The 27,607-nt window shown below is 47.3% G+C and overlaps 1 pseudogene; it reads left to right on the top strand.

The window, feature by feature from the left end:
* The first annotated feature begins 1,280 nt into the window (after positions 1 to 1,280).
* LOC123158207 (uncharacterized) overlaps positions 1,281 to 27,607 on the top strand; it is a 32,524-nt pseudogene continuing 6,197 nt past the window's right edge.

The raw sequence follows: 27,607 nt of genomic DNA, 5'->3' as shown, positions 1-27,607 counted from the left end.
CGTGCTGGGCCCCCCTTTGAGCCACGCCGCAGGCCGCAGGCAGGAAAGTCTGGGGGCCACCGTTCCTAGAACACCGATAGTAGCCCCCGGGCCCAAGGCGCACCCGGACTTGGCCGAGCAGAGAGGCGAAAGGGCAAGTGCGAAGCGTCATGGGCCCTAACAGCCTGCAGCCTTGGGCGCCGCGTGGCGGTTGATTGGACATGGGTGTCTCCACAACCGCACTAGTTGATAAGGAGCGGCATCTGCCCTCTGCCTCCTTTGCTCTCTCCAGTTGCTGCTCAGATCCCCTTTCTTGCGCCTCTCCTTCTTTCCTTCGAAAAATCTAGATCTATTCCACCCACGCGCCCTAGCCAGCCATGGCGCCTCGCCAGGCCCCGGCCGAAGCTTGGTACTCGTCCGCCCTGGACTCGCCAAACGTGTCGGAGGCGAGCCTTGCCCGGGTGCGCCAGTTGGCAGCGGCGCAGGGCGTTGACGGGGCGAAGGTGTTCAAGGCCGGCTTTGCCCTCCCTGAGGGCCAAGGAAGCACCTTCTATCCGCTCTTCGTGAGCGCCATTGTCGCAGGTCTGGTGCCTCCCTTCTCTGAGTTCTTCTTTTCCGTCCTCTGCCATTACAACCTTCAAGCTCTGCATCTCCACCCCAATTCAGTCCTCCTTCTGGCAATCTTCGCCTACTATTGTGAGGCTCACGTGGGGGTGAAGCCCTCTGTGGCCCTGCTGCGCCACTACTTCTACCTCTGGCCCTCTCGCGGCTCCGTCTCTGCGTGTGCGAGCTTCGTCGCGTACGGCAGCTCCATCGCCATTTCGAATCCCGGGAAAAGGATTGAGGGTTTCAGGAGCAAGTGGGTCCTTGTTGATGCTGGGCGCGTCAACCCCCGGCTGGCCTTGCCCACGGGGCTCCCCTCAAGCTCCAACGACTGGTCTCGAGTGGAGCTTGTGGATCCCCGTGCGAGGCTGGTGTTGGAGAAGATGGACGCGGATCTGAGGCCGGCCAGCATGGCGGCGGCGAAGCTGACTGGAGCCTCTCTTCTGAGGGAGTTCCTGGAGCATCAGCTGGCTCCGCTTCATTAGTACTCGCTTCCGATGTGGAGGCCCCACCCAAGCCCCGTGGTCCTGGCCGATGAGGATCTGGCCGCGGTCCTCCAGTCTTTGGTCGGGGGCGACGTGGCAAGGTTGGAGGGCGCTCCGACGCCCCTGTTCCTTCGTGAGGACTGGGAGCAGGTTGTGGGCTCCATTCCCATCCTCGACGGGGACAGGCCTGTGCCTGGGGAGGCTCCTGAGGACATGGTGGACATATCCTCCGGCGACTCCAGCGAAGAGAGGGAGGAAGGGGAACGGGAAAAGGGGGCTGACTCTGAGGCAGAGTCAAGGGCTCCACCTCCTCGGCGCAAGTCCCGCACTCTCCGCCTTTCTCTGAGCGATGATGACGAGGGTGATGGCGAGCAGGGCGGCGGGAGCCTACCCCCGGTTCTGAAGAAGGACCGGACTGGGCTGATCCCCCGCGGGTCCGCCCCAGCCCCGAGGCGATCCGCAGGCGCCCCAGCTGCACCCGCGCTCCCTGAGGCCGACCCTTGCAACCGGCTCTCAGGCTTCAAGTACAGCCGGAGGCTGCTCGAGTCTGCGGGCGACGACTTGTAAGTGCTTGATCCCTGTCTTATTTCTTGTTTCATTGCTGAGGCTTGACGCTCATATCTCCCGGCTAGGTTGGCGCCCACGGCAAAGAAGCCGAAGGGGGCTCCTGAGACTCCATCCGCGGCAGCGCCTCTGCCCGCGAAAGAAGATGAACGTGACGCACGGGCCTCTCCTACCTAGGCGTCCCTGCGAGGCCCTGCCGAGCCGGCTGGGGCGAGCTCGGCTCCTATGGCCCTGGCGACCCCTGAGGCGCCCCCGCTTGACGCCGTCGCCACAGCCGCTGGGGCGCAGCAGGCTCCTCCTTAGGACATCGTGGTCACGCTGCCGCCTTCTCCTCCTACTATGCTGACTACTGCTTCCACGTCTCCTCCTACTGTCCTGGATCATGCTGCTGCTGAACTGGACCGTCTGCGGCGGGATCTTCTGAGCGCCGACCCTCATTTGGTGGCCGGGCGCTTGGAGCTAGCCTCTGGCTGGATTCGCTCTGATGCTTCGATTCGGGCGGCGCTGGTCCAGGCCTCGACGGCCTGTGACGAGGAGAAGCAGGCCGTCCTTGGGGCGAAGGTTGCCCACGATGCCGCCTTGGGGGAGGCAGCTAATGCCCGAGGTCATTGCGAGGTGCTGGAGGGCGAGCTGAAGGGCCTGCAGGACCGGATCGCCAAGGCGACTCGCCTTCGCCTGGAGCAGGAGGACGGCATGAAGGCTCGCGAGGCGGCCGTCAAGGACTGGGACACCAAGCTCAAGAAGCGCCGTGACCGCCTAGGCGCGCTGGAGCAGGAGATGGAGGTTAGGAAGGTTGAGTTGGAAGGAAAGGCACGGGTTCTTGCCGAGGATCGTGTGGCCTTTGCGGAGATGGAGGAGAAGGCCCGAGCTTCATTGAAGACGCTTTATGAGAGCGGCCTGGAGAGCCCGCTTGCCGGCGAGGAGGACGGCCCCGCCAAGCTGCTTCCCTTCCTGGTTCGTGCCCTTGATGATGTCGCCCTTGGCCTCGGCCCTACGGCTGAGGCCGAGGCACGCGTCTTGTCTTCTGCGGCGCTGACACGGGTGTTCACCCACATCTATCTTTGGGACCCCAACGTCGACCTCGACAGCCTGCTGGAGCCGGCGAGTGGCGAGCATGCCGCTGCCGCTGCTGAGGCTGTGAAGGGTCGTGCGGAGGCTCTGCTGGGGAAGTTCCGGGCCTTCAGCACCAGGCCGAAGTGGAGCGCTGCTAGCCCGGTAGCTCCACAAGGCAAACCCGCTCCACGCAACTCCACGGCCGGCAAGTGACTTCGTTGTGGCTCCCGCCCTGCTTTTAGTTTCTGCACATGTATCAGGCCTCGGGGAGGCGTTAAAACTTGCATTTGGTGCTGTGATAACAGTATGGACTATAATATTTGCTTTTGAATTCCTTGAAATTTGCGCTATTTCCTTCCTACTTGCTTGTGTCCTACGCCGGCAGAGCCCGGCCCCATGCATACCTCAGCCGTCGTTAGCCCCGACTGGAAACCAGGACGGGACCAAGGAGTGAGGGGCTACGTGACAAGTTAGGCTCCTGAGTCGTGATGCTCAGGAGTCCCCCTTGGCGCCCGAACAACAAGTAGGGAGGTGAGATGTGGGGGTGGATCTATCGTTCTACGTCTACAGAGCCCGGCCCCGCGCATACCTCAACCGCCGTTAACCCCGACCTGAAACCAGGACGGGACCAAGGAGTGAGGGGCTATGTGACCAGTTAGGCTCCTGAGTCGCGATGCTTAGGAGTCCCCCTTGACGCTCAAACGGCCTTCATACATTGGCTCCGCTCAGGGAGGGACGCGCGACGAACCAGGCCGGGGGCCTGGCTGGGTGGCGTGCGCCTGGGCGTGGCTCAGGCGCGTAGCCCCCGTGCCCAGCCCCCTCGCGCGGCACTCCCGAGGGGAGGCATTGCGATGAGGCTAGACACTGAGCTCTGGGCTCCCTGAGGTTGATGCGGCCCAGGGGGCCACCCTCAGTTGTTTATCACCAGTGCGGAGCATAGCGCTTCCGTATGCGTACAGGCATAGCCGCTCCTCGATAGTGTCGTCAGCCAGCGCGGAGCATGGTGCTTCCACTGGTGCATGGGAGGAGGCTCCCCTCCGGGAGGAGCCCCCGGGGCGTGTACAGCCCCGCCCTGACACGTGGCTGGCACGGTAGGGCTTGACGAGGTGTATCTAGGCACCCGTGAGCCAGGGCGGGACTCACGGGGCCCTACCTCAAGGCGGGTTGCGCCTGGCTCTGGGCCTTATCTTGGAGTGTGTTCCTGCAAATTTGGATAGATGCTGATGCTCTACGTCCTCGGGTCCCGACTCTCGGGCTGGTCTCAGCCGTCGCTGGTGTGCCGGGGCGCGATGCCATGGGCAGACCAGAGGGTGAGGGCCGGAGAGCCGGTAGGAGCCCTGAGTCGCGATGCTCAGGCACCCCCCCCTTTAACGCGCAAGCTTGATTAGATGTCGAAACTCTACGTCCTTGGATCCCGGCTCTCGGGCTGGTCTCAGCCGTCGCTGGTGTGCCGGGGCGCGATGCCGTGGGCAGACCAGAGGGTGAGGGCCGGAGAGCCGGTAGGAGCCCTGAGTCGCGATGCTCAGGCACCCCCCCTTTAACGCGCAAGCTTGGTTAGATGTCTAAACTCTACGCCCTCGGGTCCCGGCTCTCGGGCTGGTCTCAGCCGTCGCTGGTGTGCCGGGGCACGATGTCGTGGGTAGACCAGAGGGTGAGGGCCAGAGAGCCAGTAGGAGCCCTGAGTCGCGATGCTCGGGCACCCCCCCCTTTAACACGCAAGCTTGGTTAGATGTCGAAACTCTACATCCTCGGGTCCCGGCTCTCGGGCTGGTCTCAGCCGTCGCTGGTGTGCCGGGGCGCGATGCCGTGGGCAGACCAGAGGGTGAGGGCCGGAGAGCCGGTAGGAGCCCTGAGTCGCGATGCTCAGGCACCCCCCCTTTAACGCGCAAGCTTGCGACATCCAGGAGGAAAAAGAGGTACCATAAACAGGCACCAAGCAACAAGCATGACGGGTCGAAAACACGGCCCTAAGATAAATGCAAGAGGGGTACATGCCACTGGGTCTGACCCGAGCGGCTTGGGGATAATGCAGCCCGAGGGGCGCCCCCAGTAGAGTGGGCTAAGAACATGAAACAAAAGAGATACATGCCACAGGGACGGACCCATGCGGCCTGGGAATAATGCAGCCCTAGGGGTGCTCCCAGTTGGAAATGAAACTAGAAAGATGTCACCTAACGATGCTGAAGACGAAGGGGTGTTGACGCAGTAGACTCGGTGGGCTGCGGGAGCAGATCCTCATGAGCCCCCAGGCCCTGGGGCCTCGGGAGGCTCCGGAGGCGCTGGTGGCTCCTCGCAGACCGTCTCCATCTCCGCCAGGGCTGCAGAACGCCTGATCTCTTGAGCCTCCAGGATGGCCCTCATGATGGGCCAGTGCGTAGCAGCCGCGTTTCGGCAAGCCGTAAGGCATGCGAACGTAGCTGTGGGGCGGGCCCTTGTAGCGTCCCACTTGCGAAGGCCAGAGGCGCTCCTAAGACGCAGCTTCATTGAGCCCTTGTATGTCGATGCAGACGCGCAGCCTACCATCCTCGCCTGGATGGGGGGCCACAGCGGGTAAGCGGCGGCTGCCTCTCATGACCCTTGACTCCTGTAGCTCCTGAATGGTCTTGCTGACGAACTCCTGAGGGTTTGGCCCTCCTTGCCTTGCTCATTCTTGATGGAAACGTGCTTCGAAGCACGCCTCCACGTGGTGCCCAAGCGCCTCCCTCGTGACCTTGGCGAGGTCGAGGGACCTCCAGGGGAGAGCCCCCGAACCCTGCTTGAGGAGGGCGCAGGGCGCGCTTCCCTATGCGATGTAGGGAGGTTCCCCCTGAGCAGGCGCGGGCCCAGAGGGACCTGCCTCCTGAGGGGCCGGGCCGGTCGATGTCTTCTTCTTCTTGGGGGCGGCCTCGGGAAGCCTCCTGCTTCCACAATCCGGGTCTTCCAGTGATGCGGCCTGAAAGGCTCTCTCCAGGGAGCATACTGCGTCTCTCTCTTCGCAGGGCACCGTGATGACACCGCCACTTCCTGGCATCTTGAGGACGTTGTAGCCGTGGTGGGTACGGCCATGAACTTGGCCAGCGCTGGGTACCCAAGGATGGCATTGTACGGCAGGCGAATGTGGGCGACGTCGAAGTCGATGAGCTCGGTACGGTAGTTGTCGTGTGCCCTGAAGGTGACAGGGAGGCGGACCTGCCCAATCGGGACCGTGGAGCCGTCGGTGACTCCGGAGAAAGGCTTGGTGGGCTGAAGCTGACTGTAGGGTACTTGGAGATTGTTGAATGTTTCCACGGACAGGACGTTGAGCCCTGCCCCGCCATCGATGAGGGTCTTGGTGACTAGCACGTTGCTGATGATTGGGGAACAAAGCATCGGGAGGACTCCGGCTGTGGCCGCGCACTTGAGCTGATTCGCTGAGCTGAACGTGATGGCGCACGCCGACCACCTGAGAGGGCGCGTGGCCTTGAGCTTGGGGAGGACTGCATTCACCTCGCGGGAGAACTGCTTGAAGATGCGTTGAGAGGCTGAGGCTTGAGCTCCGCCTAGGATGCAGGCGGCACGTGGTTCCTGGAAGCCCCCAGCCCCTTCGTCCTCATGACGGTCCTCATTTCTCCTTGGTTGTGGCGGTAGCGGAGGGAGGCCTGCGTTACCTTGCGGGCGATCCTCGCGAGGCTGATCCCTCCAGCCTCCCTCGCGAGGCGGGTCCTGCCAGCGATCCTCGCGAGGTTGGTGGCGCCACCCTTGACGTGGGCCGCGGTCTTCCCAGCGTCCTGCGTTCCTTCCTCCTCGTCGTCCGTAGCCCCGGTCGTTGCGGTCGGGACGTCGGCCAGTCCGTCCTTCATGCACGGCCCTGAGCTCTTGGCATTCATTGGTGTTGTGGGTGTGGAGGTCGTGGTACACGCAGTACCGACTGCCCTTGGAGGATTCGGGCTGATCTCTGCCCCGCTTGGTGTCTGGTTCTGCCGCGAGCATGGCAGCCCCCTTGCGCTTCACATCCTTTGCCTTGGGCTTCTTCTCTTCAGGGTCTGCGGCAGGCAATTCGAGGAGGGAGAGACGCCCTTCCTCAGCCCTGGCGCACTTGGTCGTCAGGTTGAACAGCTCCAAGGAAGTGCACAGATCTTCATGCATTGCAAGCTCCTCCTTCATCTTGACGTCTAGCACGCCATCAGAGAAGGCTGAGATGATGGCCTCCTCGGTCACCTTGGGAATCTTGAGGCGCGCGTTGTTGAAGCGCTGGATGTACTTCTGTAGGGTTTCCCCCGGTTGTTGCTTGATGCGGCGCATGTCGCTCACGGCGGGTGGCCAGTCGCGAGTACCCTGGAAGTTGGCAATTAAGCGGGTGTGCATCTCGTCCCAGGAGGAGATCGTGCCTGGGGCCAGGTTCAGAAGCCAGGTGCGGGCCCCGTCCTTGAGAGCCATGGGGAACCAGTTCGCCATGACCTTCTCGTCTCCGTTGGCAGCCTCAATGCCGAGCTCGTAGAGCTGAAGGAACTCTGTAGGGTCTGCCGTGCCGTCGTAGCGAGGAGGCAGGTCTGGCTTGAACTTGCCGGGCCACGCGACGGTGCGTAGCTCGGTGGTGAAGGCGCGGCAGCCCGCTGTGGCCACAGGAGGCCTTGGAGGACGAAGGGCTCGGTCTTGCGGGTCAACGTGCGCTGCAGCTAGGTGCAGCGCGGGGTCTTGACATGCTGGAGCAGGAGCGTGGTCGGGACGAGCCGGAGCAGGGAGCGCTCGGGCAGCTTCTCGAGGGCGTGGGACCTCTTGGCAGCTCTGCTCCCGCTGCGCTGGTTCCTGACGGGGCGGGTTCCACCCAGGGGCCGCGCGCCTTGGAGCCAGGGCGCCTTCTTGAGGGGGAGGCGGCTAAGGCGCCCCAGGAGCTTCATTGCCCGCGCATGGCGGGGCGCGGTGCAGCGAGAAAGTTGGCGCGGGGGAGCCCCCAACGGCACGGACGAGTTCAGCGACTCGGTCGAGCCACTCTTCATAGACGTTAGCTCATTTGCCGCGATGAGTGCAGCTCGAGCCTCCATGGACGCACGGGGCGCTCGGGATGAAGAACCAGCGGGGGTGAGCGAGGGCGTAGCGGTACGGCCGTCTCGCCTCATGGACGAGTGTTGGGACGATGCTTGCTGCTCATTCCCCGCCGGGCCGGTGGCGGCGTTGACGGCAGGCGACGGGGAACGACGAGGGCGCCCGCCGACGGGAGCCGTCTGGGCGACGCGGGAAGCGAGGGCGGCTCGGCGCTCGGCACGAACCTGGCGTGCGTCATACATGGTCGCGATGGTCGGAGGAGAACAGGGCAACGGAAGACGAAGTCCGGAGCACCCCTACCTGGCGCGCCAAATGTCGGATTTCGGGTTCCGGCAGACCCTTGAGGTTCGAACACTGGGGTGCGCGCGGAGGTTCCACCTTCTACCTACCTGTTCCTCGCCGAATCGCTAGGATCTAAACTACGAGAAGAACAACACAAGAGACACAGGATTTATACTGGTTCAGGCCACCATTGTTGTGTAATACCCTACTCCAGTGTGTGGTGTGGTGGATTGCCTCTTGGGCTGATGATGAACAATACAAGGAAGAACAGCCTCGCGAGGGTCTGTTCTTGTGGTCGCTCTCTTTTTTTCCGGTCGGATGGATTGATCGATCCCCCCTACCCTGTGGGTGGCTAGTCCTATTTATAGGCGAAGGCCCTGGGCCTCTTCCCAAATATTGAGCGGGAAGGGCGCCAACAATTGGCCAATTTGAAGGGGAACATCTAGTACACTTATCCTGACTAAAGTTGGTCCTCGCCTGTCAAAGGCTATGGTGGTGACGCCGACTTGGGCTCCACGGTGACCTCCATCCTGCCGTTGGACTGGTCTTGGTCTTGTTGCACCGAAATGGACGCCTTTGCTTAATGCTCTCGCCTGCGCTTGCTCCCCTTGCACCAAAGAGGAAAGAGGGACACTGCGCGGGCTGGCGCCCGGCAGGCGCCATTGGTCGTCATGGCTTGCGTCATGGGCACCTCGCGAGGTACCCCGCCTTGAAATCTCTGCCTCCTCGTGAGCCAGCCTGACGAGGCCATGCCTGAGGAAGTTCCTTGTTGTCCGCCCCACGAGGCTTGGCCCCTCATGAGGGTCTTGAGCTTGTGCTGATGAAGATGGGCCGTGCTGGGCCCCCCTTTGAGCCACGCCGCAGGCCGCAGGCAGGCATGTCTGGGGGGCCCATTCCCAGAAAGCCGACAGTGTTGCCATTTTCTTCAGAGTTGAAGATAGACTTGCTAACAAATGCGGTAGCAAGAGCTAGACTTGCCACACCTGACTCAGACTCCTCGGATGCCTCCTCTTCCTCATGGTCCTCAGATTCAGCCTCAGAATCCATTTCCTTGCCAATGAATGCTTGAGCCTTCTTGGAGCTGCTCTTCTTGTGGGATGAAGACTTTGAGGATTTTGATGATGAAGACTTTGAAGATTTCTTCTTCTTCTTGGCATCATCAGAACTGTAATCCTTGTATTTCTTCTTCTTTAATTCCTTGTCCCACTGAGGACAATCTTGAATATAGTGACCAGGCTTCTTGCATTTGTGGCACAGCCTTTTCTTGTAGTCACCAGAAGAGGAATCGTTGCTCCTTGAGGATTTTCCAAAGCGACCACGTCTTGAAAACTTCTAAAATTTCTTCACGAGCAGTGCTAGTTCCTGGCTCAGTTCTTCAGGATCACCAAGGCTGCTGGTAGAGTCTTCTTCCTCAGAATCAGAGACTGCCTTGGCCTTCAGAGCACGTGGTTTGCCATAGCTCGAACCATAGAGATCTCTCCTCTCAGCAAGCTGGAACTCATGAGTGTTTAGCCTCTCGAGGATAATAGCGGGATCAAGTGACTTGTAATCAACACGCTCCTGAATCATCAGTGCCAGAGTGTCAAATGAAGAATCAAGTGATCTCAGCAATTTCTTCACCACCTCATGGTCGGTGATATCAGTGGTGCCAAGCGCTTGAAGCTCATTTGAGATATCAGTGAGGCGATCGAAGGTTTGCTGAACATTTTCATTGTCGAGTCTTTTGAAGCGGTTGAAGAGATTGCGAAAAACATCAACACGAGAGTCATGTTGAGTTGAGACTCCTTCGTTTAATTTGGAGAGCCTATCCCAGATAAGCTTAGCAGTTTCCAAAGCACTCACTCTACCATACTTCCCTTTACTCAGATGGCCACATATGATATTCTTCGCTTTAGAATCAAGTTGCTTGAATCTCTTCACATCAGTAGCATTCAGGGAAGGTGTGACTGAGGGAACACCATTTTCAACAACATACCAGAGATTGTTGTCAATTGCTTCAAGATGCATTCGCATCTTATTCTTCCATTAGGGGTAGTCTGTGCCATCGAAGGTAGGACACCCAGTAGAGACCTTGATCATACCTGCGGTCGACATAACTAGAACTACAGGTGGTTAAACCAAAATCACACAGAACAAGGGAGTACCTTGCTCTGATACCAATTGAAAGTGTGTTATATCGACTAGAGGGGGGTGAATAGGTGATTTTTATGGATTCTTCACTGAGGAATTTTCTGGTGAGGAAATTCCTAAATTAAGAACTACTTGCAGCAGAATAAGTACTCAGAAAAGAAGATAACAGAACAAAAGCATAGTCATCATGATGAAATGAAGACAAGTACAGAGTACAGAAAGCATAAACACAGGATAACACAAGGAAGAAGACGGACATAATGAACAAATAGAACAGAGGAAATTGAGAAAGTCTTCAGTCAATGTCTTCAAACAGATATGAACAGGCACACAACAACATACATGAGGAATTTAACGAGTTGAGGAAATAGAAGCAGTAGCTCGGTGAAGACAATGATTTGGTAGACCAGTTCCAACTGATGTCTCAGTTGTACATCTGGTTGGAGCGGCTGAGTATTTAAACTCGAGGACACCCAGTCCCGGACACACAGTCCTCACCGTATTCTCCTTGAGCTAAAGTCACACAGACCTCACCCAATCACTCGTGGTAAGTCTTCAGGTGACTTCCGAACCTTCACAAACTCGGTCACTCGGTGATCCACAATTCCTCTTGGATGCTCTAGACCTTGACGCCTAACCATCTGGAAGAAGCACAGTCTTCAAAGGAAACAAGCGTCAAATCCACGCAGGATCAATCTCTTCAGTGATGCTCAATCACTTGGGGTTTTCTAGGTTTGGGTTTTGGGATTTCCTCACTTGATGATTTTCACTCAAAGTCCTCGGAGGATGGGTTGCTCTCAAATGACAAGTGTCAGTTTCTCTCGGAGCGGCCAACCAACTAGTGGTTTTAGGGGGCGGCTATTTATAGCCGGGGAGCAGCCCGACATGATAAGACATAAATGCCCTTGTCTGATATGACCGTTAGGTGGGTAGATATTTTGGGGCAGCTGGCGCGTAGCACAGCAACGGTCGGAATATTGGGGGTTCGAATTCCTCAGGGCTATCATGTTCCTCACTTGGTAGGCAATCCGCACTAGCGAATTCCTAACTCTTCAGTCAGAACAAATTCCTCAGAGACCAGAAGAACTTCGTCTCTGTCACTGAAGAATATGACTGAACTGTGCGAGATTTCCAATGGCTTCACTCGAATGGATTGGTAGGTGTAGGATTTTGAGTTGAGCATCACATGGAAATTTTTCCTTAGTATTTCCTCGACCCCCTTTAACAGTACGGTGTTTCCTATGACTCAAAAAAGAGAAAATAAAACTACGAAGACAAAAGTCTTCACGCTTCATGTTCCTTGAATGATTTGCCAAGTCTTCAAGGTCACACCAATTTCTTCACTTTCAAAGTCTTCAGAAAGTCTTCAGAAATCCAAAGTCTTCAATCGAAGAACTTCATTTTTAGGGGTCGACTTTCTCTGTAAATATCAAACTCCTCATAGACTTATAGACCTGTGTACACTCACAAACGCATCAGTCACTTAACCTATAAGTCTTCAATACACCAAAATCACTAAGGGGCACTAGATGCACTTACACTCTTTATGATGAAAGTGGGTTTGGAAGAGTGTCAACTTTAGGAAGTAGTGATCCCACTATTTTGGAGGATGTTGAATCTTATTGTGATGAATATGAAAGTGGATTTGGAAGAGTGTCAACTTTATTTAGTGATTCCACTATCTTGGGAGAGGTTTCCATCGATTATGATGAGAACGAAGTTGCTACTTATGATGATTTTTGTGATGAAACTTATGCTATAAAAAGTAGTGATGATTATATTTAGAAAACTTGTCATGATTATGATTACCCTTTTTCTAAACATTACTCTTTTAATGTGGAAACAATTTTTAGTGTTCAAGTCCCTTATGATACTCTCACTATTCCGAATGAGAAGTATTTTGCTTATGTGGAGAGTAATAAATTTTCTATGCTTGTAGATCATGAAAAGAATGCTTTAGGTGCTGGTTATATTGTTGAATTCATTCATGATGCTACTGAAAATTATTATGAGGGAGGAACTTATGCTTGTAGGAATTGCAATAATGTCAAGTTTCCTCCCTATGTGCTGAAAATTTTGAAGCTATGCTTGTTTTTCCTTCCTATGCTAGTTGATTATTCTTCCCATAAGTTGTTTGCTCACAAAATACCTATGCATAGGAAGTGGGTTACGCTTAAATGTGCTAGTCATATGCTTCATGATGCTCCCGTTATGTTTCAATTCTTATCTTTTACGTGAGCATCATTGCCATCATCATGCCTAGCTAAAAAGGCATTAAAGAAAAGCGCTTGTTGGGGGACAACCCAATATTTACCCTTACTGTTTTTGTGTGTCCACATGATTATGATACTGTATTAATCATGTTTTATAGCTTTTGTTTCAATAAAGTGCAAGTAGAACCTTTAGGAAGACTTAGGTGAAGTTTATGTGATCTTGCTGTAAAAAAGAGAAACTTTTGCGCTCACGAGATTAGCTGTCATTTTTTAGTGAAGAGTGATTTTAGGTTGATTCGTTTTGCAGATGATTAATAGACAAATTACTCAGGTCCAGAAATTTATTTCAGAATTGTTTGAGCTCCAGAAGTATACATTTGATACAGATTACTACAGACTGTTCTGTTTTTGACAGATTCTGTTTTCTATGTGTTGTTTGCTTATTTTGATAAATCTATGAGTAGTATCGGAGGGTATGAACCATAGAGAAGTTAGAATACAGTAGATATTACACCAATATGAATTTATAATGAGTTCATTACAGTACCTAAGTGGTGGTTTTATTTTCTTATACTAACGGAGCTTACGAGTTTTGTGTTGAGTTTTGTGTGGTTGAAGTTTTCAAGTTTTGGGTGAAGATTCGATGGACTATGGAATATGGAGTGGAAGCAGCCTAATCTTGGGGATGCCCAAGGCACCCCAAGGTAATATTCAAGGACAAACAAGAGCCTAAGCTTGGGGATGCCCCGGATGGCATCCCCTCTTTCGTCTTCGTTCATCGGTAACTTTACTTGGAGCTATATTTTTATTCGCCACATGATATGAGTTTTGCTTGGAGCGTCATTTTCTCCTGTTAGTATTTACTTGATGTTATTTAGATTAATGTTTTGCATCTTTAGTTTCAATAAAAAAGTCAAGGATAGCCTTTGCCATGCTTATTTTGCTAGTATACATGTTGCTGTTTGAAAACAAAAAGTTTACCGCTGTTGCAAAAATTCCCTAGAAAAGTCAGAGAATGGTATAATGTTGAATATTTTTGCATATTGAGCTATGATAAATTTATTACAGTGGGAATTTTCTCTCATGATTTTTGGAGTCAGGGAAGTATTGATACTCTTGCATTCTTTACAGACTGTACTGTTTTGGCAGATTGCTGTTATGTTTGCATTGTTTGCACATGTTTGCTTGTTTAATGATTCTATTTGAGGATAGGAGTATTAAATATGCAGAGGAATTTAGTATGCAGTGTTGAATAATAATTTTAGTGATTTGTTACAGTAGAAAATGATAAGGTTTTGCATTGTTTTATACTAACCTATCTCACGAGTTCTTGTTGAGTTTGTTGTGAATGAAGCTTTTGATAAGAAATAGAGAAACCATGATATGAGAGGAATTAAGGGGACACAAAAGCTCAAGATTGGGGATGCCCAAGGCACCCCAAGATAATATTCCAAGAAGTCTCAAGCATCTAAGCTTGGGGATGCCCCGGTAGGCATCCCACCTTTCTTCTTCAACAATCATCGGTTAGTATTGGTTGAGCCTAAGTTTTTGCTTCTTCACATGAGTCGTGCTCTCCTTGCAATGCTATTTTATTTTGTTTGATTGCTGTTTTAATAATATACCAAGATCTTAAATTGTTTATTTAGAGAGAGTCTTCGCATAGTTGCATAATTATTTAGCTACTCATTGATCTTCACTTATACCTTGTTGGAGTAGTTTGTCATTTTCTCTAGTGCTTCACTTATATCTTTTAGAGCACGGTGGTGTTTTATTTTGTAGAAATTAATGAACTCTCATGCTTCACTTATATTATTTTGAGAGTCTTAAACAGCATGGTTATTTGAATGAAAACTATCATAGGAAGTGAATTGGATGCTATGATCAATTTGATACTTGATAATTGTTTTGAGATATGGAGGTAGTGATATTAAAGTCATTCTAGTTGGGTGATTATGAATTTAAAGAATGCTTGTGTTGAAGTTATCAAGTCCCGTAGCATGCACGTATGGTTAAAGTTGTGTAACAAATTTGAAGCATGAAGTGTACCTGGCTTGTGCATCCTTATGAGTGGCGGTCGGGGAGGAGCGATGGTCTTTTCCTACAAATCTATCCCCCTAGGAGCATGCACGTAGTGCTTGGTTTTTGATGACATCTAAATTTTTGCAGTAAGTATATGAGTTCTTTTGACTAATGTTGAGTCCATGGATTATACGCACTTTTACCTTTCCATCATTGCTAGCCTCTTCGGTATCGTGCATTGCCCTTTCTCACCTCGAGAGTTGGTGCAAACTTCGCCGGTGCATCCAAACCCCGTGATATGATACGCTCTATCACACATAAACCTCATTATATCTTCCTCAAAACAGCCACCATACCTACCTATTTATGGCATTTCCATAGCCATTCCGAGATATATTTCCATGCAACTTTCCACCGTTCCGTTCATCATCATTATGACATACTTTACTTTTTTCATATTGCCATTGCATGATCATGTAGTTGACATCGTACTTGTGGCAAACCCACCATGCATTTTTTTTCATACATGTCACTCTTGATTCATTGCACCATCCCAGTACACCGCCGGAGGCATTCATATAGAGTCATATCTTGTTATAGTTTCGAGTTGTAATTCATGTGTTGTAATCAATAGAAGTGTGATGATCATCATTATTAGAGCATTGCCCAAAAAGAAAAAAAGAAAGGCCAAAAAAAGGCCAAAAGAAAAAAAAGAAAAAAAATTAAAAAAAAAGAAAAAAAGAAAAAAAAGAAAAAAAAGAAAATAAAATAAATAAAAAGGGCAATGCTACTATCTCTTTTTCCACACTTGTGCTTCAAAGTAGCACCTTGTTTTTTATTGAGTCTCATATATTGTGCTTCAAAGTAGCACCATGTTCTTCATGTAGAGAGTCTCATAGGTTGTCTCTTTCATATACTAGTGGGATTTTTTTATTATAGAACTTGGCTTGTATATTCCTACGATGGGCTTCCTCAAATGCCCTAGGTCTTCGTGAGCAAGAAAGTTGGATGCACACCCACTAGTTTTCTTTTGTTGAGCATTCATTTATAACTCTAGTGCATCAGTTGCATGGCAATCCCTACTCCTCATTTTGACATCAATTGATGGGCATCTCCATAGCCCGTTGATTATCCTCGTCAATGTGAGACTTTCTCTTTTTTGTCTTCTCTACACAACCCCAATCATTATTCTATTCCACCCATAGTGCTATATCCATGGCTCACGCTCATGTATTGTGTGAAGGTTGAAAAAGTTTGAGATTATTTAAGTACGAAACAATTGCTTGGCTTGTCATCGGGGGTATAGAAGTTGGGAACATCTTTGTGTGACGAAAATGAAGCATAGCCTAACCATATGATTTTGTAGGGATGAACTTTCTTTAGCCATGTTATTTTGAGAAGACATGATTGCTTTTATTAGCATGCTTGAAGTGTTACTATTTCTTTTGTTAATATGAACTTTTATTTTGAATCACTTGGATCTGAATGCCACAATAAAGAAAATTACATTGAGAATTATGCTAGGTAGCATTCCACATCAAAAATTCTGTTTTTATCATTTACCTACTTGAGGACGAGCAGGAATTAAGCTTGGGGATGCTTGATACGTCTCCAACGTATCTATAATTTTTGATTTTTCCATACTATTATATTATCTGTTTTGAAGGATTATGGGCTTTATTATACACTTTTATATTACTTTTGGGACTAACCTATTAACCGGAGGCCCAGCCCATATTGATGTTTTATTGCATGTTTCAGTATTTCGAAGAAAAGGAATATCAAACGGAGTCCAAATGGAACGAAACCTTCGGCAGCGTGATTTTTGGGAAGATTATGATCTACGAGACTTGGAGTACAAGCCGGGGGGTCATCTAGGAAGCCACGAGATAGGAGGGTGCCCCCCCCCTATAGGGCGCGCCCCTTGTCTCGTGGGCCCCTCGAGCACCTCCCGACGGACTTCTTTCTCCTATATAAGCCTACGTACCCTAAAAACATCAAATATCAAGATAGATCGGGAGTTCCGCCGCCGCAAGCCTCTGTAGCCACCATAAACCTCTCGGGAGCCCTTCCCGGCACCCTGCCAGAGGGGGAACCCTTCACCGGTGGTCATCTTGATCATCCCGGCGCTATCCATGACGAGGAGGGAGTAGTTCACCCTCGGGGCTGAGGGTATGTACCAGTAGCTATGTGTTTGATCTCTCTCTCTCGTGTTCTCTCTATGGCACGATCTTGATGTATCCTGAGCTTTGATATTGTAGTTGGATATTATGATGTTTCTCCCCCTCTACTCTCTTGTGATGAATTGAGTTTTCCCTTTGAAGTTATCTTATCGGATTGAGTCTTTTATGAGAACACTTGATGTATGTCTTGCCGTGCTTATCTGTGGTGACAATGGGATATCATGTGCCATTTGATGTATGTTTTGGTGACCAGCTTGCGGGTTCCACTCATGAACCTATGCATAGGGGTTGGCACACGTTCTTGACTCTCCGATAGAAACTTTGGGGCACTCTTTGAAGTACTTTGTGTTGGTTGAATAGATGAATCTGAGATTGTGTGATGCATATCGTATAATCATGCCCACCGATACTTGAGGTGACAATGGAGTATCTAGGTGACATTAGGGTTTTGGTTGATTTGTGTCTTAAGGTGTTATTCTAGTAAGAACTCTTGAATAGATTGATCCAAAAGAATAACTTTGAGGTGGTTTCGTACCCTACCATAATCTCTTCGTTTGTTCTGCGCTATTAGTTGCTTTGGAGTGACCCTTTGTTGCATGTTGAGGGATTGTTATATGATCTATCTATGTTATTATTGTTGAGAGAACTTGCACTAGTGAAAGTATGAACCCTAGGCCTTGTTTCCTACCATTGCAATACCGTTTACGCTCACTTTTGCCATTAGTTACCTTGTTGTTTTTATAATTTCAGAATACAAATACCTTTATCTACTATCCATTTTGCACTTGTATCACCATCTCTTCGCTGAACTAGTGCACCTATACAATTTACCATTGTATTGGTGTGTTGGGGACACAAGAGACTCTTTGTTATTTGGTTGCAGGGTTGTTTGAGAGAGACCATCTTCATCCTACGCCTCCTACGGATTGATAAACCTTAGGTCGTCCACTTGAGGGAAATTTGCTACTGTCCTACAAACCTGTGCACTTGCAGGCCCAACAACGTCTACAAGAAGAAGGTTGCGTAGTAGACATCAAGGACACTAAGATCTGGAACGCACATGTGACAAACCTCATCTTGATCATTAATGCATCTACCTATAAAGAGAGAAAAATAATGTATGTAAGGGAAATGAATTCTCCCTATTGTAGCTTGTGCGATTTCTCTAGTTTCTCCCACAGTGATGCTAGCAAGAAAGTCTTTATATTCAGATTTGCGAGGTTCACTAACATTGCCCCACTGCGGGATTTTACAAGTAGTATTAAAATCTTCTAGGTCCATGGTATATGATTTATCATATAGATCAAATAAAACAGTCTGAGAATTGCGCGTGGATGAAAATTTAGACCTCCTCACAAAGGAATCAGTGAGCTAGGAGTACTGCCAGCACTTATCATACACGAAGTCCCCAAGATCAGCATTGCGTACATATGCATCAAATTCATCCTTGAAGCCTGCTTGGACCATAAATTCCTCCAACGGCCATTCATAAGGCTGCACTTGAGCTTCCCTTGGTGGTTCATTTTCTGGCTCACGTATCGCGAGCCTTGGTTCTTGCTTCCTTGAAGAACCACCTTGGTACATTTTTCTAAACATTTTTCTTCCTCTGAAAAATTTCTAAAATTTTTAGTGACTCAAAATAAAAGTGAACCAAACTCAACAAGATTGATAGCAACTACTCCCACAAGTGCCTAGAGGCTATATCATGCATTAAAACTACTTTGGACCATATAAATTTGACATGCAAGCTCAAGAACAGGGTCACCTCAACAGCAAAAATTTGCAATATATAAAGCACTAGAACAAAAACTAATTGGACCATTGGAGGAGTCACATACCGAAGAACAATCCCCCAAAGCAGTTTTGTGAATGGAGCTTTGAGCAAGGAGATCGAAAATGGCAGCAAAACAAGCTAGAACACGGGTTTGAGCAATGGGAGAGTTTTTTCTGGAGGAAGACGAAGTGAGTGGGTGCTGGAGTAAGTGGAGGGGGGCACATGGGGCCCACGAGGCAGGGGGGCGCGCCCCAGGGGGGGCGCCCTGTGCCCTCGTGGCCAAATGGTGGACACCCTGGTGTGTTCTGAGTGCCAGAAATTCTTAAATATTCTATAAAAATCATACTCCATTTTCAGGGCATTTGGAGAACTTTTATTTTCAGGGTATTTTTATTGCATAGATAATTCAGAAAACAGAGAGAACATTTTATTTTTACTTTATTTAATCTAAATAACAGAATGTGAAAGGAGGGTACAGAGAGTTGTGCTTTCGAACTTCATCTATCTCATGCTCATCAAAAGGAATCCACTAACAAGGTTGATCAAGTCTTGTTAGCAAACTTGTTCTGAATAATATGAAACCAGAGAATTTCCGAATAACACTAGGTTACCTCAACGGGGATATGCATGTCCCCAACAATAAGAATATCATATTTCTTTTTGACAGTAGGAAGAGGAAATTCAAAACCTTCAATAGTAATCGTTGAATTTCTTCCAATAGTTATACTATGAACTTGAGGTTGTTTCCTCGGAAAGTGTACCGTATGCTCATTGCCATTAACATGAAAAGTGACATTGCCTTTGTTGCAATCAATAACAGCCCCTACAGTATTCAAAAAGGGTCTACCAAGGATGATTCGACATACTGTCGTCCTCGGGAATATCAAGAATAACAAAGTTCGTTAAAATAGTAATGTTTGCAACCACAACAGGCACATCGTCACAAATACCGACGGGTATAGCGGTTGAGTTATCGGCCATTTGCAAAGAGATTTCAGTAGGTGTCAACTTATCTAAATCAAGTCTATGATATAAAGAGAGAGGCATAACACTAACACCGGCTCCAAGATCACATAAAGCAATTTTAACATAGTTTCTTTTAATGATTCATGGTATAGTTGGTACTCCTGGATCTCCTAGTTTCTTTGGTATTCCACCCTTAAAAGTATAATTAGCAAGCATGGTGGAAATTTCAGCTTCCGGTACCTCTTCTATTTGTAAAAATATCTTTCATATACTTAGCATAGAGATTCATTTTAAGCATATTATTTAAACACATACGTAAAAAGATAGGTCTAATCATTTTAGCAAACGCTGAAAATCCTCATCATCCTTTTTCTTGGATGGCTTAGGAGGAAAGGGCATGGGTTTCTGAACCCATGGTTCTCTTTCTTTACCGTGCTTCCTAGCAACGAAGTTTTTCTTATCATAACGTTGATTCTTTGATTGTGGGTTATCAAGATCAACATCAGGTTCAATTCTACATCATTGTTATTACTAGGTTGAGCATCAACATGAACATCATCATTAACATTATCACTAGGTTCATGTTCATTACCAGATTGCTTTTCAGCATCAGAAATAGAAATATCATTGGGATTCTCAGGTGTGTCAACAGTAGGTTCACTAGAAGCTTGCAAAGTCCTATCACACTACAACAAAATTGACATACTGTGACAAAAATCCGCATGACGATGGTGGACAACGTCACAAAAATTCCTAATGTGTGATGTTGTCATAGGTGATGTCACCAATTGCCGCAAGTCGGTGACGATGAACGTCACTGAATTTCCTCGGCCTTTCAGCACACCCGACTCCCAATTTTGTTGACGTTTTGGTAATTTCCATGACGAGCCCGCTAGAGTCACCGAGTACTATGAATTTGTGTATATCATGTTTGTCATGTTACGATATAGTAGTTAGACCCGCCATAGCTAGGTCTTCGGTTATTGAGCGATTGGACCCATGCGTCCGTGTTGGCAGTGGGACCTGCCATAGTTTTTTTTGAAGGCTATTGAGTGTTGTCATTATTATTTTCAATATAATATAATAGGCAGTGGGCATGAAAATACTTATAGTAATTATTTTTTATAAAGGTAAAACTTATTTTGTTCTTTCTAATATGAATAGGTAGTGGTTGGGCAAAAAACCTGAATCGAGCGTCAGTGAGTTGATGTTGTTTATCTAAAAAATAAAAAATAAAATAAGGGATCCAAGCGGAAATGAGTGAATATTATTTTCATATCTATAACATAATAAATAGTTAGTGGCTATGCAAAAAACCTTCAATTGTGTACTCGTGAGCTAGTGTTGTTACATTTCTATCTCAAAAGTTAAAATGGAAATATAAGAGTCGATGGGATTTTTTTAATTCTTATCACCCACCTTTTAACACGATGCCACACCAAGAATTGAGAACCACAGAGCACAAAAAGGAAAAGAATTCAGCTCCAAGCGTAGGTCTCTCTCGTGCCATGCTTTGTGCCTTCAAATAAAACCTTAGCCCAAAAAATCCCCAAATACACTTGTACCCACTTGCACCTGACTTAGATCTCATCTCACCAGCGGCGCCTCCAAATTACTCGCCGCCAGCAACGCAACCCGAACTCCCTCCCCACCTAGCCGCCTCTGCCCTCTAGTCTGCCGCCCCACCCTCTCTGTTCGCTTCCCCGTCCCCAGCCACCACTACACCGACGCCAACCTGCCCCGTTTGCTGCCTAGTCCGACCTCCATGCTACCTCCACCGCCAGTTCCTGGATGGCTTGTCGACCATCGCCCACTCCATCTCTGACGCCTTCCCAAGCTTCGTTTCTCACCTCGAACCTCACCAAGATCTGGGCGCTGCCTCACCACCCCTCCATGACTCACTACTTGAGATGTAGATGGTGATTTAGAAGGTTGGTTTTGTCCAGCGACCAAGAAGACGGCGGCGGCGGGAGACACCAGGTTTGGGAGAGGTAACCCGATGATGCAGATAGGCTAGGGGATGGGTCGGAAACTCTGCAAGGAACCCGGCTACAGGACCATTAGATCTGCTCCCCTTCAACTACGCGAGGGTAATAGTTCGCTGCTTCCTTTTTCCTCCACAATTTCCTGATGTAAGATTTGTGATCTGGAATTTGATTCTTCTAACCACCTATTTGAGATCTCCTTTCCTAGTTGCAGTTCATCTAGATCAGGAGTAAGATCAATGTCCTTTGCTCTTATCAAAGGTATGGTTTATACTTCTATGTTCCTGACTATCTCTAAATTTCTACAATGGATAATTTCAACTCAAGTTTCCACTTTAAGCTGCAAGATTATGCAATCTCCAGCATGCTCAAGAACATCTAATATGTGACTAGACTCTACGTTCAGAGTATTAACAGTGAAACTGTACTAGGAATAGCCTTTTATTAGTAACTATGCACAAGAAGTCAATATTCTGTGATAACAGTTAACAAGGATATGTCAACGGCTTGTATCATGGGCCATACCATAGTTGCTAGCTGCTAAAAAATCTGTATACTAAAAGGTTCATTCAGATGCTCATACTGTTGGTAAAAGAGAAAATGATTATGTTATTCTGTAATATTTTTTCTCCATGTGAACACTTGTTAGTATATTGTTTCTCTACTGTTTTATTCCCCTATAATGCAGGTGCATTAATCAGCTGCTCACAGTAGGTACCAGGACTGGGTTTGCAATATCAAGATAATCATATCGACCTTGCTATGTTGGTAAAGTCTGAACCTTAAACATTTTACTACTTGCTTGTTGCTTCTCCACTTTCTGTTTTCTTACAGTCCAGTACTTGACAATTCCTTACCTGTTTGTGTATGCCTAACATTTAAGCTCATCGTGTCCTTCCTTTGTGCATAACTTGTATTTTTATTTGTTATATTTAGATCGAGGAAGCATTGTACAACTGAAGTGCAAGTACACAATTAGCTATAGCTGCCGGGGAAGGTGAGTAAGCACACAATTGTACTAGTGCTAGTTGCTTATGGCACTTGGTTGTACGTAAGGTGATGAACGGCCAAATTCATAGCATGTCTGAATCAACTCAGAGATGAGAAAACACAAAGTTAATAGGAATAATTTGGCCTGTAGTGGTTGGGTGATGACCTCTAGATATTGCATTATTCTGAGATCGTTCAATATATTGAATGGATGAATGGATGTCACTCCTTACTAAAGAAACATTTTTGTGTTTTGGTCTGCAAATTTTTGGTACATTACTGATCTGTTTTTTTAGTGATGTGCTGATCTAAACTTTTGTAGTAACCAAAGCGTCAAACAACTATACTTATGCAACTAATTATGAAATATGTCTAGTAGATTATTATAGTTCATTGTCGTACGCTGCCCTAGTGGACTCACTAGTCATTCACATGCTACTTAAGACTTTAAGCAACACACTAGTTAAAAGTGTAGCAGGGATCCATGTAAATTATTTTGACTAGCAATTTTTATAAAAGTTTGTGTCTTCTTGTTTTGCCAAACTAATATACCGTTTTATTGACCCATCCGCATACTCGCAAATTTAGTTAATAATTTACTCAGATTCACAATTTAGTAAATTGTATGCTTCTTAGTGGTACTATTATATGTTATTATCTTGTATGTTTTCATCTCATTAAGATGCAACACGTTGTTGTGTTTCCTCAATTTATAGGCATTGGTGGGAGTTAGTTGTGAGACTTGAAGCACAAGATAGAGCATTTGAAGAGATACAAAGGAAGCATCAATAAGAATTGGAAGCTGTGAAGAAGAGACAACAAGAGAAGAATCAAGCCTCGGAAAAGAAGCAGCGTGATACAAATAACCTGATTGGATTTTCTTAAGGGCTCAAGCAACTCAGCAAGAATCCATTGTCTTGTGTATTGTCGTGTCAAACTTGAGTCAGTGTTATTTTTTATTTTCACTTCTATTTAGAGGATGATTTGGCTAAGAGATAGAATATATAATATGATTTCTCTTTTGTTTCAATTTATAATGTTATTTGTCTCATAACTTTTATATATATATATATATATATATATATATATAATGTGATGTGATGCTTGCTGTGATATGCATTTGCAATGTGGTGGATCTGATAATTCATTCCAAATTATCCAAAATATAGTAAATATATTTTGATGATGTCATCTTAATCAATAATGAAAGTAGTGATGCTACTAGCGGGGTATCTGTGTGGTTGTTGACGTGGCATAAAGTCAATGACATTGCTCCATCATTGAATATTGTACAATATGGCATCTTTGCTCCTAGCTTGTGACATTAATCCACCGTCGTAGAAATAGGAAGTTGTTGACGTTCTAGAAAACGTCACCGAAGGTCTCATTTTCAGTGACATTGTTTTGCGCGCGCCGTCACCAAGAGTAATTTGTGACGGGGATTCCGTGACGATGCTTATGACGCCCATAAAATGTCACCCAGGTGTAATTTGTGATGTTATTAGATGTTCGATGACATTTTTTGGCTCGTCATAGTAGGACTAATCTCTTGTAGTGTCATTTTTCTTTTTCTTTTTCTTAGAAGGACTAGGTGCATCAATATTAATTCTCTAAGAATCATGCTCAACTCTCTTAGGATGGCCCTGAGGATATAAATGTTCCTGGGTCATTCTACCACCTCTAGTCATGACTCTAACAGCATTATCATGGTTCTTATTATTTAATTCATTGAGCAGATCATCTGGTGCCTTAAGTACTTGTTCTACTTGAGTGGTAACCACGGATGCATGTTTACTAATAAGCTTAAGGTCACCTTTAACTCTAGACATATAATCACTCAAGTGTTCAATCATATAAGCATTATGTTTCAATTGTCTACCAACATAGGCATTGAAGTTTTCTTGTTTAACAATAAAATTATCAAACTCATCCAAGCATTGGCTAGCAGACTTATAAAAAGGGATATCACCTACATAAAATCTATAGAGAGAATTTACCTTTAATACCTGTGTCGGGTTATTAAGACCATGTATTTATTCAATAGGTGGTAAATTCTTAACATCTACAACTTTAATACCCTTTTCTTTCATATATTTCTTTGCCTCTTGCATATCTTCAGGACTAAGAAATAGAATACCCCTTTTATTCGGAGTTGGCTTAGGAGTTGGTTCAGGAAGTGTCCAATCATTATTATTGCTCAATATATTATTTAATAGCAACTCAGCTTGCTCAACAGTTCTTTCCCTGAAAACACAACCAGCACAACTATCCAGGTGCTCTCTGGAAGCATTGGTTAGTCCACTATAAAAGATATCAAGTATTTCATTTTTTTCTTGAGAGGATGATCAGGCAAAGCATTAAGTAATTGGAGAAGCCTCCCCCAAGCTTCTGGGAGACTCTCTTCTTCAATTTGCACAAAATTATATATTTCCCTTAAGGCAGATTGTTTCTTACGAGCAAGGAAATATTTAGCAGAGAAGTAATAAATCATATCCTGGGGACTACGCACACAAGCAGGAGCAAGAGAATTAAACCATGTTTTAGCATCACCCTTTATTGAGAACAGAAAAACTTAAGGGTGTAATAATAGCGAATTTTTTCCTCATGAGTAATAAGGTGGCTATATCATTCAATTTAGTAAGATGTGCCTCAATAGTTTCAGATTCATAGTGATAAAAAGGACCAGATTCATCCAAAGTAATTAACTCAGGATCGACAGAGAATTCATAATCCTTATCAATAACGCAGATAGCTGAAGTAGCAAAAGCATGGTCATATTTCATTCTAGCATTCAAAGACTTTTCTTTAAGCTTGGCTAACAGTTTCTTAAGATCATATCTATCTTTGCAAGCAAAATGGTCTCTAGTAGTTTCTTCATCCATAACTTAACCCTCAGGCACATCAGGCAGTTCATATCTAGGGGGAGAATCTTCATCATCACTTTCATCAATATTATCAGTTTCAATAATTTCATTCTCTCTAGCCCTAGCAAGTTGTTCATCAAGAAATTCACCTAATGGCACAGTATTATCAAGTATAGAAGTAGTTTCATCATAAGCATCATGCATAGCAGAAGTGGCATCATCAATAACATGCGACATATCAGAACCAATAGTAGGTGCAGGTGTAGGTGTCGCAAATTTACTCATAACAGAAGGTGAATCAAGTGCAGAGCTAGATGGCAGTTCCTTACCTCCCCTCGTAGTTGAGGGGAAAATCTTGGTTCTTTCATCTTTCAAGTTCCTCATAGTGATCAACAAATATAAATCCCAAGTGACACAAAGAATAGAGCTATGCTCCCCGGTAACGGCACCAGAGAAAGATCTTGATAACCCACAAGTATAGGGGATTGCAACAGTTTTCGAGGGTAGAGTATTCAACCCAAATTTATTGATTCAACACAAGGGGAGCCAAAGAATATTCTCAAGTATTAGCAGCTGAGTTGTCAATTCAACCACACCTGAAAGACTTAATATCTGCAGCAAAGTATTTAGTAGCAAAGTAGTATGGAGGTAACGGTAACGGTGGCAAAAGTAACAGCAACAATTTTGTAGTAATCGTAACAGTGGCAACAGGAAAGTAACTAAGCAAAGATGAATATGTGAAAAGCTCATAGGCAATGGATCAATGATGGATAATTATGTCAGATGTAATTCCTCATGCAACAGTTATAACATAGGGTGACACAGAACTAGCTCCAGTTCATCAATGTAATGTAGGCATATATTCCTAATATAGCCATACGTGCTTATGGAAAAGAACTTGCATGACATCTTTTGTCCTACCCTTCCGTGGTAGCGGGGTCCTCTTGGAAACTAAGGGATATTAAGGCATCCTTTTAATATAGTACCGGACCAAAGCATTAGCACTTAGTGAATACATGAACTCCTCAAACTACGGTCATCACCGGGAGTGGTCCCGATTATTGTCACTTCGGGTTGCCGGATCATAACACATAGTAGGTGACTATAGCCTACAATGGGATTACTCAGGCATGGCGATGAGCATCATGAAATTGGTGATGGAGGATGGTTGATGATGACGATGGTGACGGATTCCCTTCTCCGGAGCCCTGAACGGACTCCAGATTAGCCCTCCCGAGGAAGATTAGGGCTTGGCCGCGGCTCCCTATCGTAAAACGCGATGAATCCTTCTCTCTGATTTTTTTCTCCCCGAAAGTGAATATATGGAGTTGGAGTTGAGGTCGGTGGAGGTCTAGGAGGCCAACGAGGCAGGGGCACGCCCCGGGGGGCGCCCTGCACCCTCGTGGACAAGGTGCGGGCCCCCTCACGCTGATTCTTTCGCCAATATTTTTTACTAATTCCAAAACGTGTCTCTGAGGATTTTCAGGTCATTCCGAGAAGTTTTATTTCTGCACAAAAATACAGTATCGATAAGTGCTGAACGTCCGCGTTCACAGCCCCTCGGTTCGAACGCGCTGATCGACGCACGCTCATTTTGCATGAATCTTGACTCGAGCCACTGCCACATAGGACAGCCACCACCCATTCGGGATATTGGCTTCTCGGTCCGAACTCCCCTCCCCCACCCCACTTCTCCTCCCCCACCACTCCGCTGAGCACTTGCCTTACACCAAGGCAAAACCGCCACCGTGCGCCCCCTTTTTCCCCTCCCGCTTCTCTATTTGCTTGCATTTCCCATATGCATTGCACCCCTCTCCCCCGCCCGTTCGCTGGGTGGTTTCAATACCACCCGCGTACTTCGTTCTCTCCGGCGAGATCTGAAGCCGACGGATATCAGCCGGCTGCCGTTGTTCTTGGGGGCACCTGCAGGCTGCACCAGCGAGTCGAGTGCTTCATCTGGAAGAAGTTATCTAGTCGACCAGCGGAGCTTGTGTGCGAGGTGATGACGGATTTGTGTCAGAGATTGGGTGTACAAGCGCTTGCTCGTCGGAGCTACTCCTCGGTGGATCTCCTATCTGGCGACCACCGAAGCTTCCGTCTCCTCGATGAGGTCAGTCACAGCGCACACACTTTTTCATGTCGTCTATGGATGTTTCCTCATGTTATCTGGGTGTGTTCTTAAGCTAGATCCCCAAATCCGGTGTTAGAGCAGAGTGACATACGGATTTTCTGTTCTTAAGCTAGGCCCACGAATCTAATGCTAGAGCAGAGTGATTTGTGGAGTGCTACATCTACAAATTTGATGTTAGTGCAGTGCATATTTTGAACCTCACATGTGGGTTGTTGCCATTGTTAGAGTAAAATATGGATGCAATATTTTTCGTGGATGGCAACTTATTAGATTCACTAGTATACCCCCAGACGGCAACTTGTTTGACTGTCTACTAGACAGAGGATGGAAACTTTTGTCCAAAGTTGTTCATCAGCATGTTTTGTGTGCTATACTCTGGAATTTC

This window comes from Triticum aestivum, chromosome 7B, assembly GCF_018294505.1.
Source record: "Triticum aestivum cultivar Chinese Spring chromosome 7B, IWGSC CS RefSeq v2.1, whole genome shotgun sequence".
NCBI lineage: Eukaryota > Viridiplantae > Streptophyta > Magnoliopsida > Poales > Poaceae > Triticum > Triticum aestivum.
Note: the sequence above shows the minus strand (reverse complement) of the source record. Positions and strands in the feature narration are given on the sequence as shown.